Source organism: Hemiscyllium ocellatum, chromosome 2 (genome assembly GCF_020745735.1).
Source record: "Hemiscyllium ocellatum isolate sHemOce1 chromosome 2, sHemOce1.pat.X.cur, whole genome shotgun sequence".
Taxonomy (NCBI): Eukaryota; Metazoa; Chordata; class Chondrichthyes; order Orectolobiformes; family Hemiscylliidae; genus Hemiscyllium; species Hemiscyllium ocellatum.
The window spans coordinates 123,960,555-123,979,030 of NC_083402.1; positions in this window are offsets into that span (position 1 = coordinate 123,960,555).

Genomic DNA, 18,476 nt, shown 5'->3' on the forward strand with positions numbered 1-18,476 from the left:
CCTCACTTTCTCCTCGTAGATTTTATTATTATTTGGTAACAGGGCCCTTGTTAAATCCCAACCCATCCCTCAGCCACAACAATTTTTTGGGAGAGAGAGTTTCTGATTTTTAAGAGACTTTGTGTGGAGAAGTGAATCAGCACTGAATGACTTGGTTTAAATTTAGAGGCTATCCACTTAATCTGTGATATTCTTATAACTTAGCCCCTTTAGCCTTTGTATTTTACTCATGAGTTGACACTGCACTGCCTCCATGATCAATATAACCTTCTCAAGGTTTAATGCCACAATTGAGCAGGGGATTGCAGCTGGGGTTTGGCCTAATGTATGGGATATCGAGATTGTTGTATTTAACTAATGGTATTCATCCTTAAGACTAGACAGTTGCCCATTCTAGCAACAGCAGCACCATATATAGTATTTGAGCAGAAAGGATGTATTGAGGTGGGACAGAGGACAGAGATTATGAAAACAGAAATATGGACATCACAAACTGAATATGATTATAATGATCCATCTGTATTGAAGTTAGAATAAAACTCCCATGTCTGACTACTATAACCACTATAAATTTTGACTTTAAATGTTGTCCTTGTTTAAGATCCAACTCAACTGACTTGAAACCACTTGCTTAACATAGAATCATGATGAAGCAGGGATGGGAAACAGTGTCAATTTGAACAATGAAAATTACTGATGAATAATAATGTTAAAATCTTTAACAGGAAAATTAATAATGAATAATGTTAAAATCTTTAACGGGAAAACTGGTCTATACTGTACAGTATATTATTGTGCATTACCCAGCCAAACCATCGATTTTAACAAATGCTCTGCTACTTAGCAATAATAAAACTGAATTTACATTTAGATCCTAATGAATGAATCCCAGTGACAGGGCCAACACTTATTGCTCAATCAACATCTCAAAACAAATTACTGTATCTGGTCATTATCACATCGTTGTTTGTGGGAGGATGCTTTGCCAATTTTGACCACTGCGCAGCGTTCCTGCTAATTATTTTTTTCTTTTGCTTAGACCCCCAAGGTCCTTGTGCAGCAGAAGAATTGGATGTAAATGCTGCAAACTGTCAACATGCTGGTCGCAGTGCACAACCCCTCAGAGCAGCTGCATGCATACAGCCACGCAGCTCAGGGGGTGCATTGCTGCTGTGTCTTCTACATTACAATCACTTTGAGATGTCCCGGTTGTTGTGAGAAGTATTTTATGAATATGAATCTTTTAAAACCTTGATTCTGGTCTGTTGCATTACATTTTGACACATTCAGCCATTCACCGGGAAATAAAATCTGGCAGAAGATACTGCTTCAAGTTTGTTTGCATTTTATTCATTAATGTCAGACAGGAGTAGTATTTATTTCCTAGTTGTTGCTAAGAAGATGGTGGCCATCTTCAGCAGCAGACGCCGAACCTTGTGATTCCAGGAAGTCCAGATCTTGGGTTTGGTGCAGAAAGAGATTTGGTGAGTTGCTGCAGATGGTATATTCTAATGTCAATCTACAGATTAGTGAAGCGAGTGCATACTTAACTTGGTATATGTGGTGCCAATTAAGTGGGCTACTGTGTCGTGGATGGTTCCAACTTTTTGAGTGTTTTTGGAATTGCACCCAACCAGGCAAGTGGTGAACATTTCATCACACTCCTGACTTGTGCCTTGTAGATGATGGACACACTCTAGGGAGTCAGGAGATGTGTTAATTGCCTGCAACATTCCAAGTGTAACCACCATATTTAGACCGAACATTATTCTCGACTTATTTGTAAAATATTACAGTTGCACTTTTATTGCAGAGCTGCCGAAAAGGATGACTAAAAAGGTTTTCACCAACACAAGGGAGAGATGGAGGCAGCAAAACGTAAACAGCGCCTTTGCAGAGTTGCGCAAACTGGTCCCGACTCACCCTCCAGATAAGAAACTGAGCAAAAACGAAATTTTGCGCCTGGCGATGAAATACATCGATTTCCTGGTGAAGCTGCTTAAAGATCAAGGAATAGATCAAGAAAGTGGGAAGTTTAGCAAATCAGCATCTTTTCCGGAGGTTACCCACGGATGGTCCCCAGGACAGAGAGTACCGGTGGATGGGAGCAGCACCCCTTCACCAGTGTCAGGTAGCAGCAGCGGGAATGAGAGATCAGTGAGTCCCAGCAGCTTACCCGAGGACCAGTCCTGCGCAGCCGACAGCGCCGTAGCACCGTCCACTGCCATTCTGTATCAGTTTGCTCTGTTAAAAAAGTTAAATGTTTTGTAGCTCCTAGAAAGCCTCATGTTCCCTAAATGTGTGCTCGTCCATATTTAATTCTTCCCTGACTTCTGCGAAATGCTGGTCACAAAATCCTTTATATCTGTTCACAACAACAAAAAATAATAACTGGGAACAAAATAAATTCCGGCATCATTGCCGTGATATTCATGCACCAGCCAAAGGTGTTGAGGACCACACTGGTAAATGATTACACCTCGGGTAGTGAATTCCGCTATGAAGCACGAATCGTTTTATTTCTAAACTCCACCCGTTGGATTATTAACATGCTGCCCTTTTCTAAGTTTAGACTGACCGGGCCTGGGGGAACGGAATCTTCCTGCGGGTAATGATTTTGAATGCAACGAGAAACCGGCCAGATGCAGTATTGAAAATCTACTGGCGTAGGGGAGGATACATTTCCACTTCATTTGCAGATGCTTGGTTTTGTGGTGGGTAGCGCTGCCGATACCAATTTGTGTGCAATAATGTACTACAGGAATTTCACTCACCTGCGACAAACCGTGCAGCCAAGTCTCTTTTAACAATTCAGTGCATGTCTGAGCTGACCTTCCTCCGTGGAAACTGCTTAACCTCAACTGGAGCTCAGTCCTGGGACGAGAATCAGTGTTATGAGCACATTTCACTGACTGATGCATGCTGTTACTTTAGTTCCAATAATTATAATGTTTTTATTTTATTCTTTCTGGTGGATGGAATTTGTAAAATAAGATTTCACAAAGGCATAAACATAAAATAAACATTTTTTTTTCTCGTGAGATTACAAATGTAAGTTTGTGAGCCGTTGTGCAGAGGGGAAGAGTGGGATCGTGTCAGTGTTCAAAGACTTCACTGAGATTTAACTGCAGTCCATTGCATGCCTATCTGGCCTGTAAATCTAATCCACAATCAAGTACACTTCTAAAAGCCTTACGGGAAATATGTTTATATTGCTTTCTGAATGTTTGAACAATTCCTTGATATTTTTACTGTTTTGTTTCTGTCCTAGCTAAATTGGTATTACTTTAACCTAATTAACTAAAAGTATATTAATATATTGGGAAAAGGAAAAAAATGTTTTGTTGCGCTAGCCAAAGAGTCTGCGAATTTATAAAACGCCTGTGGTTGTCTTTACTAACGATCAGCAAAGAAGATTCTAGAATATAGTGCTGTACAGGCATTTCAAACTGACTCAGTTCTGAGTTTAATGTATTTATTACTAAATGTTTTTAAACCAATCACATTGTAGCCTCATGATCACTGGTACTTTCAAATAAATATATGTATTCTGTGTAACTTGCTAGAATATACTTTGTCGTCTGTAAGCCTTTAATCATAAAAGTGGCAAATGCAAGGGAAAATAAAGAAAAGTGAGTCAAACATGTCTCTGTCTTTTTCAATTATTGCTGTTGTTCTTCATCAGGGCCTCCCATCTTACAAGCCATTTCTTAACTGAATAGACAGGTAATGCTACTATTGGATAAAGAGATTAATGCACGTTTACCAACTGGCAATATCCGTTTCCTTTCAAAGGAAACATGCATTTTCAAAAAATGACCACCTCCCAGAGTTTAGTTTAGATGGTGGTCTGAACGCTGGCTGGGAACCTTACACGTATGTTTCTCAATAATCTTTCAATCATTTGAATCATTCTCAACCAACATTTCTCAAATGTTTCCAATATATTTTTTCTTCATGTACTTTAGAACTCTTTCCTGGTAGCTCAGCGGGCTATCCATTGACTGGTAGAGCCAAAGGGACCCAAATTTTGGTGCTTAGACTATGATAAGTTTGTTATTGTTATCTAGGGTTGCAATAGAATTGCTATAAAAGCTCTGGATTGAAGACATCTCAATTCAAGTCAGATATGTTTTTGAGTAAGAACAGGAGCAGATCCTCCCCAAGATCCCTTTCACTCTCCTAAGAGTGCTGGATAACTGTTAGCCCATTAGATTGAAACTAAATTAAAATCCTGGGACTCACTATATACAATCAGCAACAAGTCTGCTCACAATAACAATCTGAAATACCACAATACATCATTATGGCACATATTTTAAAAGCATTTATCACTATTGCAATATCCAACAATAAAACAATAATGAGAATATGTTTTAACTGGGATGATGCCAGTTTCCACAAAACAAGTTTGCTTTTATATATTGCAGCCATTTTCTAAGATTTTAATATTACGTAACCATGGACAAGCATAATTGCAGTAACTATGTTTCACGCTCCAGCATAAATACAACATCATAATTGGGCATGCTGTTGACAGCATCATTTGAGTTCGAGTGAAGTTGCAGTGGAAGCAAAATATTTCTGTTTAGCGAAGGAGAGCCAATTCCGTGTTGAAATCAAGACTTACATTTCTACAGCACTTTTCACAATCACAAGATGTTCTAAAGTGTTTAATAGTCAATTAAGTACTTGTAATGTGCAGTCACTGTTGCAATTTAGGAAACCATGATGGCAGCCATTCTATTTAATCTATGACCTTACAAACTTTGTCATCTGAAGCAGCCAGTTGATTGATATAAGACTATTAAACATGAGAATATCAGATGTCTCAGTCACTTGTGTGCAGGCTAGAGATGTTAGCTAGTAGTCCTGCTCCCAATATTGGATGAAGCAAGACACCAGAATACTGAGACTGATTACCTCACACATATACAAAAGAAATTGCACATATGCTTGCTATGGAGGACATTAGTCAAAAATAAGTAATGAGCTATCACTGATGAATCTGTATATGTGGGCATGGTGAGTAAGAAGGGGACTTAAGCCATTTAAGGTTCAATTACTGGATGAAAGGAGTGCTTGGCTTACTTGCAATCCCTTTAGATTGGAAAACTGGAATCAAAGTATACCTCAGATAACTAGTGTAAAAGCAAAACACTGAAAATCTGAAATGAATACACACAATTATGGAAAATATTTAGCATCTCCGCTGGCATCTGTGGAGAAGGAAACAGCTAATTTTACAATTTGAATATAACCACTCTTCATTCAGATTGTTCTGAAGAAGGATCATATTCCGCTTAAAATATTAACTTTTTTTTCTGTTTTTCTTTCACTACCGATTTTTCCAGAACTGCTAAGTGTTTCCAACATATCTATTTCTATTTCAAAATGAATAGTGTTTGACACTGGAACTAATACTAACTATGGATAATCAATAAGCCAAATCCCCTGTAATTGGCAATCAGTTGTTGGATCTTGCAAATAGTGATCACTGCCTTGTTGATATAAATAGAATTTAAGTGTTACAAAGGTGGATTAAGTGAGGAGTCATAGGACTAAAATTAAGGCAGATTTGCAAATTCACATGATTCAGTCAAAACTACATCTAAAACTTTTCAGAAAAGAGGAGCAAAGCTTTGCATCTCTTCATACCTTCCTTTCTCCGGGCTTCAATTGAAAACTGCTAGCCATTTTCAGCTGAAAGAAAATAACATAATATCACGTGAAATGATAATAAATCAATCAGACCAACAATATAATTCATCAAACAAATTAATTTATTATTTTAATAGATTCTCTCATAAATATAAGAAATCATTTGCACTACACCAGATTGAACACTGTGTGAAGTTTCTCCTGTAGGAACATATTAAAAGAAGTGGTAAGAGGGACTGCTTAACTCATGACCTGCCCAGCAAAGGTCAGTTGAGAATGAGCTTTTTATTACTCATGGTAATTCTCGCTGAACTTAGTTTACTGTGTACATAAAAGAGGCAGGTGCTGTGGAACCATTTCAAAACATCACTGACGATATGAGGTAGTCCTATATTAGATCTAAGCTATAAGAGATATGCTTATAGCACATTGACAGTGAAGGAGGTTTGTACTGTGCAACCTAGCAAAATAATGCTTGGCTTCAAAATATTTTTAATGAACTATAAGGCTGAATCCTTTATATGGTACAAACAAGAGGAGGCCATACAACCCCTTAAGCCTACTCTGCTGTCATTCAATTAGTTCATGGCTCATTTGTACTTTCCATTATTTTTAAGGTCTAAGACCAATAACTACAAAATGGATTCAACTCATAGTTCTCTTTTTTGTTTGATGTAGCCCTGAATTGAATTCACACTGCAACAAGCTCTGGATGTCTACTGAACTTTAAATATTTTGTTGGAAATGCAGATGTTTCTGCAAATATTAAATATAGCAGTAGACAGTAAACAATAGGTGCAGGAGTAGGCCATTCAGCCCTTCAAGCCTGCACCGCCATTCAATATGATCATGGCTGATCATTCCTAATCAGTATCCGCTTCCTGCCTTGTCTCCATAACCCAATAGACAATAAAAATGCTTTGTATTCCCCCAGAGTTCAGGAGAAGCTTCTGAATGGACTAAGCTCCCTAGTTATGGGGGATTTATAATCTTCCCCATGCCTTTAGAAACTGGGCATGGAAGAGACAGTTAAAAATCGAACAAGCAGCTGAACTGCTGATATCTGAACCTAGTTCTACTTATGGTAGCTTTAAGTTCCAGGCACCGATATAGAGTTGCCGACTCTTCAAATTTTTTTGGAGTTTCCAGAGTATAATAAATAACATCAAGACAATACTGGAAGGACAAAACAGTAGGGGAAAAAAAACAGAAGCATTAATACCATTATTTCTGATGAGTGCTTTTATAGAAAAAAAATTGGAGATGAGAAATAAAGGCAACTTAACCTGGTGGACTCACTGAGCTAAATTTTGTTAAGTGAATTTCAGTTAAGTGTCAACTTTGGGGAGGTGCATGGAAAGTTTCTCTAAGTGAGCCCAAGCAAGACTTCTCATGCGATTCTTCAAACCTTATTTGCTATACACGCTGTTGCTATGATGCCCTGCGCATTCTATTTTCCACTTTGCCAGAGATGGAAATATTTGTTGTTGCTGAGACCTCGAGACGTCTGGTGCAGGTAACATGCTTCAAATACACTTAAGAACCAAGTCAAGCACTGTCAGCCTGCAGACCACAACACTAAACCTAGTCAGCCTGGTCCAAGGTGTCCTGTTGGTTCAGTGCATTATCCACAATCTAGAGAACAACTGGCAATGCAGGAAGAAGGTCTGCATGCTGTGACGATAAATGCCATTATGTTCTTTCTGCTGTCTGACACTCACTCTATCTCTGCCATTCAATGATCAAGGATCATGCTTTACCACTTTCACTATTGCATGCAACATCTTTCCTCACTTGTTCTCAATCTCCCAACCCCCACACTACTAATTCTTCATGGTTTCTGTCTTGCTGCTTGCTCACTTGGGACAGCTCATCACCAGTGCTCCTGTTAATTCTTTTTATCTTTTGTGCAGACCTTCGAGGTCCGTGCACGGCAGTGATTTCTGCAATTGGAAGTTAATCCTGCAAATGGTGTCAGCATGTCAAACACAGTGCCTGGACACTTGGAATGCAACGTATGGGGAACATTGTACACCACCATTACCCATCTGTTATTGCACTAAGCAATCTACCAACCACTTACATCCCACTCAATCTTTTCTTTTGCCTCATTCCCGGAAGAAAAAGACACAATAGGACAGATAGAGCAGAAATGTCTGACATTCACCATCTTACCTCCTACAAGGGGCGGACCCTGGCATTTGTTGGTGAGGACCATGATTGTTCCTGTTGTAATGTCAAAACCTCCACGTCCTGTTTACTAAATAAGATTCATTACTCATTGCTGTGCTGCTCTCTCATTACTTCCACTGGGAGTATACTGTCACAGACTTCCGCTTCTTTCTCACAGTGCCTTCTCCCTTTTTTTCTCTCTGCAGGCAGCATGGAATCTATACAGTTGCCACCGTCAAGAGGGCAGCCCTTCAAGACATTTATTCTTTCACCTCTGAGAAGGCAGCCACAGATTGCTCAGAAGATCTAACAACAAAACTGCCTCCTGCATTGCCCATCGGTTCAAATATGAACACCTTGGCGGGTACATTAGCTGGATTAGAGTTGGCAGCAAATGCACACCACTGCCAAAACGTTCTGCAGCTGATTGATGAAGAAGCCACCCAGCTTGCTGGCACTGAGAGGACTATCAGGGATCAGGGATCTCCTCAGTGTCAGGCAGGTGAACCCATGTTGGCAGCAGTTACTAATTCCATATAAATGTACAGACAGACATGAAAGCAACAGGCAAGTTTGTCAGAGGCATTGGATAAATTGACTGGAAGATTGGAAGACCCACCAGTGTTGCTTGTACTGTGCTGCCTCTGACGTGAAGATCAAGCTGCATCCATAGTCAAGTTGCCTGCATGCTCAGTCTCTGCCAAAGGTACACACAGAACTACATGCCATTACTCGAGCCATTGGTGCTGAGCAATGAAAGTGGAAATCCTTCTTTCACAGAACAAAACATATTTTCTTCCTGCCCACTCTGGGTGTGGTGGCAGCCATTTTCAGCTTCATTTCACTTTGCTGTATGGATGAAGATGGAGTGGAAGAGGGTTTGTACTTCACAGAGTCAATCATAGTCTCAGCCTCTCAGTCTAGGTGACCTCCAAATGTTCAAAATCCATTTCTGGTTCCTCTCCAAATTGACTTTGATATTTCCTATACTTCCACCAAACGCTTTTACTTAACTGTTCCTCTCTATACTCCCTGAACTCCAGGGATACTGCATCTTAGTATTGCTCTGCCCCCCATCAAAACTAGGGTGGTGCTAATTGTCAATAATTCTCATGTCCCTCATTACCCCTTGACTTTACACCAGGTGCCCTTCCTCACAAGACGACAGGGAAGAAACCAAATTCAGCACTCAGCCCCCAGGAAATCCCTTTGGAGATCAGTCCAAAGGTGCCTGGGTCTTCTTCTTCCACTCCGCCTGTAACTCTCAGCCCAGGAGAATGTGTGCACCTGTCTCTGGCCAGACACATTCAGCACATCTGGGCCTTCTAGGAACAAATGACCCAAAATCTAAGGCCAATAGGCTCTTCTGCAGAACAGCTCCCTTCACTTCAGTTGTGGAACCCGAGTCTGCACCAAAATGTATTGGGAGGAAAAGAGCAAAGACTCTGAGGACATATAGGTGGCCCAATTGAAATTCCATTATAAATGCATTCCCACATGTAAATCTATGATCAATGTTCACTGTCAGCTGGTGGATGAGTGTCATTGTAACTGTAACTACATGATTGAAGATACAAGGGCTAACTAACTATCTGTAGCACTGTACAATGTCTTATGATCAGTGTACAGTGACCAACTCCTGAAGTTTTCCAGTCTGCTTCACTGCAATGGTGACTACCCACCACTTCTGACTTTTGCAGGATTGACCATGGCCCACTCTCTTGACCAACATGGATGGACAACCTGGACTGGTGTATTAGCAGACCCCGCCTGAACTGTATGCTACTCCCTAACTGACTTACTGAAAATCCCATGATTGGTTGCACTGGCCTTTATATGTCTGTTCATGGACAATAGAGACATAAAACCCATCTCCCTGACTACTCAAAGCAACCGACTGACCATGACCAAACTCCTGGACTGATAGCATTTGGTATCCTTTATTTACTGTGCAGGGACCCTTGACTGAAGCGGTCTTCCTTGATTTGACTGAGAACTACTCCTTTAGACTTAGAGACATGGCTGTTTGTGGGAAGCACATGCAAATTGTTTGCCATGTTAGCTGACGGCACACAGTGCAGGTTTGCGATTGACATAGCAATGTGCCATACAGCAACATTTCCACCTCCTAGGCTGATGATTGCTGACAACCATGACAATTTGTTTAGCTTTGCTTCTGCATTAAACCATAAAGCATTAGAGAAGAACTGTGGCTCTTTAAACTCTGGTCAATGGGGCAAAGCAAGGTAAGGATGGCATGAGCATTCAACTAGGCGCAAAGTAAGTGAGCCAAGAAAGAAGTCCTGAGAGGTGCCCTAGTTGAATCCATTAGATAGGTCCTGTTCCTTGTGCACAATGTCCTGGCAACAGCATGACAATGAAATGTGCTAGTGTGCTCCAATGTTCATAACTTAAGTGCAGAACCATATTGTGAGGGGTTCAGAAATGTGCCACGAGGGTGGACAGAGATTGCTACATGTCCAACAGCATCCATGTACTGGGGTGTAGGTGTGAGGTCACCCATTAAGGATATTATGAAACATCTGTGTCAAGTGTCTAAGATTAGGTCCAGAGGTGCAACCAGTGAGCTGTTATCAACAGATACCCTTTCTGACTTTTATTCTTGAATTGTCATCATCTAGTTTCTATATGGCAGATGGGAGAATGATAAACAGCACATCAATGAATTGAGGTTCGGTAATAATGACAATTTAATATATGCAAACACTTGCATATAGGCTTCGCATCGCTCTCTAGCAAGATTTTCTCTCACTGTTTAAATCTTGGCTGGAGAAATGGACTTTTTGCTCTTGACATTGAAACTCTCATATCTGCTACACTCACCTTATTTGTCCAAATAATCACCAATGCCCATGCCATTCAGGGCTGGGAAGATTTCACCCAATGCTTTAGGATTTGAAATGTCCAGGGATATGTTCAATCATATATGCCAACCCTGACACCATATTCAACGGGAAGAATCCAAGTTTAAATATGTGGATTGAGACCCAAGAACATAATACTCAAGAAGAGACCAGAGCAGGGCAGCGGTGATGGTTTTATTGGCAGATTATACCTATCAGGAAGTGGATTCAGGGCCTGTAAATAAAAACTGCCCCAAGGTCTTCTTAAAATTTTTCTCCTCTCACTTTAAAAATATGCCTCTTCATCTTGAAATCCCCCACTCGAGGGAAAAGACACTTGCCATTCACCTTGTCTATACCCCTCAGGATATTATAAACCTCTATAATGTCACCCTTCAATCCCCTTGGCTCCAATCAAAAAAGTCTCAGTCTATCTAGCCTCTCCTTGTAACTCAAATCTTCAATTCCTGGTAACATCTTTTCTGAACCCTCTTCAGCTTAATAATATCCTTCCTACAAGAGGGCGACCAGAAGTGGACACAATACTCCAGAACAGCCTTCACCAATGTCCTGTGCAATCTCAATGTGATGTTCCAACTCCTAATCTCAATTGTCTGAGCAATGAAAGCAAACATGCTAAACGTCCTCTTAACCACTCTGTCTACATGTGACGCAAACTCCAAAGAATCATGAACCTGAACCCCAGCTCCCTTTGTTCTACAACTCTACTCAAGGCCCAGCGTTTAATTGCATAATAACACAAAGCTGGGTGGCAGGGTGAAATGTGAGGAGGATGTTAGGAGAATACCAGGTGACTTGGACAGGCTAGGTGAGTGAACGGATGCACGGCAGATGCAGTTTAATGTGGATAAATGTGTGGTTATCCACTTTGGTGGCAAGGACAGGAAGGCAGATTACTACCTAAATGGAGTCAAGTTAGGTAAAGGGGCAGCACAACGAGATCTAGGTGTTCTTGTACATCAGTCAATGAAAGCAAACATGCAGGTACAGCAGGCAGTGAAGAAAGCTAATAGCATGCTGACCTTGATAACAAGAGGAATTGAGTATAGAAGCAAAGAGGTCCTTCTGCAAAGAGAGCCTGGTGAGACTGCACCTGGAATACTGTGCGCAGTTTTGGTCTCCAAATTTGAGGAAAGACATTCTGGCTATTAAGGGAGTGCAGCGTAGGTTCACGAGGTCAATTCCTGGTATGGCGGGACCATCTTACACTGAAAGATTGGAGCGACTGAGTTTGTATACACTTGAGTTTAGAAGGCTAAGAGGGGATCTAATTGAGATGTAAAAGATTATTAAAGGATTGGACGCTCTGGAGGCAGGAAGTATGTTTCTGCAGATGGATGGGTCCTGAACCAGAAGACAGAGTTTAAAAATAAGGGATAGGCCACTTAGAACAGAGTTGAGGAGAAACTTCTTCACCCAGAGAGTGGTGGGTGTATGGAATGCTCTGCCCCAGAAGGCTGTGGAGGCCAAGTCTTTGGATACTTTCAAGAAAGAGTTGGTCAGAGCTCTTAAGGTTAGTGGAATCAAGGCTTATGGGGATAAGGCAGGAACAGGATACTGATTGAGGATGATCAGCCATGATCATATTGAATGGTGGTGCTGGCTCGAGAGGCAGAATGGCCTACTCCTGCACCTATTGTCTATTGTCGAAGTCCTGCCCTTGTTTGTTTTACCAAAATGTCATACCTTGCATTTATTTGAATTAAACTCCATCTGCTACTCCTCAGTCCATTATCCCAACTGATCAAGATATTTTTGTAATTTTGGATTCCTCAATGTCTAGCCTCTATCTTTGGTGGCCTATGACTTCAGCTGCCAAGACCCTAAGTTCTAGAATTCCCTGCCTAACTCTCTTCACTTCACTGCTCTCCTTTAAGATGTTTCTTAAAACCAACTCTTTGTTCAAACTTTGTCCTCTTAATACTTCATAACGTGGCTCAGTGCGGAATTTGAGAGCTGGTTGAAAATGCTCATATGTGTCAGCTAGGGAAGTTTTACTAATTTAGTGGTAACATATAAATTCAAGGAATTGGTGTAACACATTTTGAAGTCTGTGAAAACACATGCATAAAGCAAAAGAACCCTTTTAAATAATTTATTTACTGATGGATGTGTTGCATTAAAGTAAATTAAAAGCAATTAATATTTATTTATTTAAAGAAGTCCTGGTGACTAGTTACGTAATTTTTGTATATAAATCCACAAATGAGGATGGCATACAGGAAGAAAAATGATTGCCCTGTATAAAGGTTATGATCACTTTCAACAGGCAAAATATTATTCGGTAGTTATTTTTAAAACTCCTTTGGAAGGCTCAGTTAATTCTCCCAAAGACATAGAAAACAAAAATAGAAAATCCTGGAGGTTCAACTATTTGTACAATTTTTTTGGAAATTCACCTGTGGAGGAAATATTGTACACAACCTTTGTAATCGGGGGTCAAGGAGCAGTCTTAGTATCAGAAAAAGAACAAGGTTATATTTATCATAGGTCCCTCTGTTTCAAAGAATTGAAGAACTCAAACATAAATGATCTTTAGTTGAGCAGTCGCCCCCTTAACAGCAGTCACTTCAGCTGTGTGTACCATCCATCGTAATACAAAGAATGTTTGCATTTTCTGTTGCTGGATAAAGCAATTCAACTACGATTGTGGCGAGCTGGTCTCAGTTGCGATAAATCCTCTCCCTGGTGCTTCACATGTTCTGAACGATATCCCCATTTTAGATATATTAACAATAATTACCTCACTTAATTATTAGGTCTAATTTTCAACATCTGTTATTTGATGAGTGTAAAGTTTTGTGTTCTGCTATAAATTTAAAAAGTATTGTAAATGCCAATGCATCATGGGTGCCTTCGAAGAAGCATACAACAATTGGGATGTGAGGTTATAAGTATGTTTTGTCATTATTCATCTATTTTGAAAGCATTGAGTTTCTATTTAATTTATTTCCACAGAAATATACCATAATGTCATATTTCAATCATTTATACAAATAAGGAAATCTTATATTGCATATCAATATGCTTGCTTTTTCAGTTGTACCACATGATAAGCTTCCATATGTACAAACATTTGGAGGCCATTCAGGCCATCCAGTCTATAATACTACTCATCCATATATCAGCTGCAGATACACAGTATGAATCATGTTCTATGGTGTCTTTACCTTTTAAAAAAAATGTTAACTTCAGCTTTGAAGTTTTCAATAACCTTTCCTAGATAGCTTTTAGGGTGTGAGTTTCAAATCTCTGCTGCCTTTTAATTGAAAAACAATGACACCTATATTTGAATTTATCTTGTGCATTTTAATGCGGTGAGATGTCCCAATGCAGATAACAGTAGTATTATAAAATTTAACATCAGACCATGTAAGGTGCCGTTAAAGTAGATGACCAAATGCTTGATCAAAGAGGTATGTTTTAATGAGTACCTTAAAGGAGGTAAGAGAGGTAGAGGGGTTTGGGAAGAGAATTGCAAAACTTTAGGCCTTGGCGTTTGAAGGCACCTAAGGTGGAGTAATTACAATATGGCCTGCACAACAGGCCACCTAAATTTGTTTTGAATAGCTTAGCTCTAGTTCTAATCTTGTGTTGCTTTGATCTGGCTTTCCCAACCAAAGGAAATAGTTTCTCTGTATGACGATATCAACTGAAGCACTTCAATTAGAGCTCTTGTTAAACTCTGCACTCAGGTGAACACAACATGAGTTTCTGTGAAGTCTTCCTTTTTAACACTTTCAACCTCTACACTGTAAACCCCTCCAAGGTCAATATATCCTATCTAAGGGGCTATGTCCAAGCACAATGTGAAAATTTTTTACGTTTGTTTTTATAGTCACTGGGGGGGTAACACTGCTGTTTGAAAGATCCGGATCACAATTTTCTGGTGCAACTGAACAGAATGCATGCTATGCATTGCTTGCCTACTTGTAGCAGGCACCAATAGCCTAACTAATGATCCTTAAACACAATTGGAGGCAACTGAATGAGTGGCAGAGAAAATAAGATGTATTATTTCTTACCTCCTTATAATTATGCCATGCTTCATTTGGAAATCTAAAGCCTATTTTCACTGCCTAAGTGAGTTGGAATGAAAGCCCCAAACTGGCTTAGACTTAGCCCTTATTTTTGCTTAGCTTGGGAAATCTTATGCTGTTTGGCAGAATGGGCAGAATGAATGATATCACAATTATGTGCAAAAGAATGAATGAAGGGGATGGATGCCTCTCTATCCTTCATTGTTTACCCGCCAAAGGTTGGCCTGTTGACAGATCAATTCAACAAAAGCAACCTTTGTAGAACCCAAAGACAATCTCTCTTGGTTTGTGGAGAATGACGGACTCGTTTATGCTGCCAGTACTTTTGGTCATTTAAAAAGTTTTCTTCTTGTGTGCTAAGCTTTCTCTACTTTTGAAGGGAGAGTTAGGAGTTTGGACACTGGTCATTCTGTTCGACAGAATCACCCTGATGCGCAGATTTCACAGAAGATGCTTTTAATTTGATGCATTAGCCTGAAATTGTAATGTGAGATTCAGGTTGTCAATCCTCCAGGGTTGTCAGAAAGTCTTCAGAACTGAAAAGTTCATCTCTAGATTACTGCACCCAGCAACTTGTGAGGAATAAAACACAAGGATATTAAAATAAATTCTGTATATTTTTTTCTTTTTCTTGGTACACGTTCATCTATTTGGGTTAAAATATAGCAGTGATTGGGACAAAAGTTAAAATTTCCAAGAACATATGCAATCAGAGTTGTCAAACCTTCGTAGAATAAAAGTATGTCTATTGTTTATCAAAGAGGAGGTGGGACAGTGGGAGGACATCTCTGGAACTAAAGAAAGGTCAGAAACAATAGTAAAAGATGAGCAAAAGGAAAATAGAGATAATATTTCTACAAAGGAGATTTCCATTAGTGCTACAGGCTGGGTTTTCCTCCTGCTAATCTTTGAGAACAGTGAAGAAGATAATGTTTTCAAGTTAGTTCCTGAGACACTGGATGGTGCCTTGTGACTAGTGATAGAAAGGAATGATTGGAAGAAAATGACATAATTAATTAATTCATTTTTCATATTACAGACCATGGTAAAATCAGATTAAAACAGATGAATTATGGAAGATAACAGAAATATCTAAGTTTTACTGGGGCTTAACATGTGAATTTAAATTAACTTTATACCGTGTGCCCTGCTGCATTGATTGACAACCGTGGAAAACACTAATTTGCGCTTATTTTCCTGTCAATTCATTTTAACTTATATCAGGCCGAACCATGAAATTAATTTCTCAGGGTTAGCAAGCTGATTTAATCAGTCAAATCCAAATGTTATGAGTCTTTTTCTTGTGCATTGAATAGCCGCACATTATTTAACTTTCCAGCATTCAATGTAGTACTAATACATTTTTTCACCTAGGTATTCTGGCAAAGTTCACAATGGTAAGTTAGCTGAATTAATAACACACTATTTTCAAATATTATGCTTTGTCTTACTATACGGCATATCTTCCACACTTTTAAACTCATGTCATAATAATCCCAGCACTGATTAGTACAGCACATCAACAGTTACTTATATTTATGTTACACCAGGTTATAATCCGACAGGTTTATTTGGAAGCACTAGCTTTCGGAGTGCTGCCGCTTCATCAGCTGGCTCCAAAATCTAATGCTTCCAAATAAACCTGTTGGACTATAACCTGGTGTTGTGGGATTTTAAACTTTGTACACCCCAGTCCAACACCAGCGTCTCCAAATTATATTTATGTAGCATCTTTAACAGAATAAAATGGTCCAAGACACCTCAAATACATGTTATCAAATAAAACGCATCTCTGGTTGATGCAGCATACCAATTGTTTTAGCACAGTGGATGCTACGCAGCAGTCAGCCTGATTATCACCTCTTCATAGAATCCCTACAGTGTGTAAGCTTTTGGCCCATTGAGGTCCATGCCCACCCTCCGAAGAGCATCCCACCCAGACTCAACCCCTATACCCAAAAAACCCTGATTTACCATGGCTAATCCACATCTTGGGACACTATTGGCAATTTAGCATGGCCAATCCACGTAACCTGCACATCTTTGGACTGTGGAAGGAAACCGGAGCACCTGGAGGAAACCCACGTCGACACAGGGAGAATGTGCAAACTTCACATAAATAGTCACCTGAGTGTGGAATCGAAGCTGCGTTCCTGGGTGCTGTGAGGCAGCAATGCTAACCACTGAGCCACTGCACGGCTCTTGGTTATAGCTCCCACTGCTGCCCAGCAGTTCAACTACTGAAAATCAAAGATGCAATTGCTTCCCTCCATTGATTGATTGATTGATTGATTGATTGAATTATTGTTGTCATACGCACCAAAATACAATGAAAAGTGTTGTTTTGTGTACTGTTTTGCATCCAGTATTTAATCGCTTTATCAGCAAGTCCTATGTACTGCTTCCTTGCAGCAACATAGTAAACTGTGCACCTTGGTTAAACTGTAGCGAACTCAGATGGTCTGGTCACCAGATGGATGACATTCAGGTTCATTACCTTCTGGTTATGCCCTGATGCCCATGAATCAGACACTCCGCTAAGGGTCAGTAGGTTCACTGTCTTGTGGGTGTTCCAGGAAAGATGAAGGCTAAGGGAGTAAATGCTGATGGAAAATCCAGAGTGAAGTCTTTTGACAGTAATTTGTCATCTGTCAGGCAGCTTGTTGGAACTCATAAAGCAGAGCTGATACCACACAGTAGTGGTTTCATCCTTTCCTGTCATTGACACCAGCAATGCCAGGAGAGAAGGCCCAAATTTTGGGCCATACAGGTTCCTTATACTATTTTGTCAGACTTGCACCCTATAGAGTGCTCTCCAGCTTCATGGTTTACATTGGCACAACACGCCAAGAAAGCATTACCGGTTATAAGATAGTGCTTGAATGATGTACAGCACTAATACTGCAGGTTAGTTCTGAAGGTGGGAGCGATCATAATATGACGTTGGATTGCTTTCACCCACCTCAATCTAGGGAGCCCCTAATCAGTTAGGTGTCATCCTGCCCAGCCTGCTTGATTTAATGGATACCTGGAGTTTATAATGTCATCTTGATTGACATGTCACTAATTTTTGCACCAGGCAGGATAAACTCACCAAAAAAAGTAATCTTATACATTGCAAGTTGAACTGAAAGATCATGTTTCATGGCCATAAAGATGATCTTTTTCCAGTTGATAACAAGTGTAAGACTGTTGTAATCGACAAAGAACTTTCAAGGCTCAATGTGGACATTGTTGTACTACAAGAAATTAGATTCACTCAAAAGGGATTCTTTAAACAAAACACTGTGTGTTTGTCTGGCTGGGGAAACCTCAACAGGGAATACTTCACCATGGAGTGGCATTTACAGAAAGAAACTCTGTACTCATGATGGCTGAAGTACTCCCACTGCTCCCTGCACCCTCCCCAACACACCCCACTCCCAGCAGAAGACATAGAGAGATTTCTCGCTTTCAATATACAAACAGAAAATCTGTAGAAACTCAGCAGGTCTGCCACATCTTTGGAGAGGCAAGCAGAGTTAATGTTTTGAGTCTGGTGTTTGACTTTTCTCAGTCCTTGCTTGTTAATAGCTTGGCCAACATGAATAGGGCATTGGAGAATTGGAAGATAATTGAAAAATGGACAGTTTATTGGAGTGATGTTAACATAGATTGTGTGCAACAAATAGCTACTTCCAAACCAATACATGCCACAAGGTATCCCAGAGACATCATG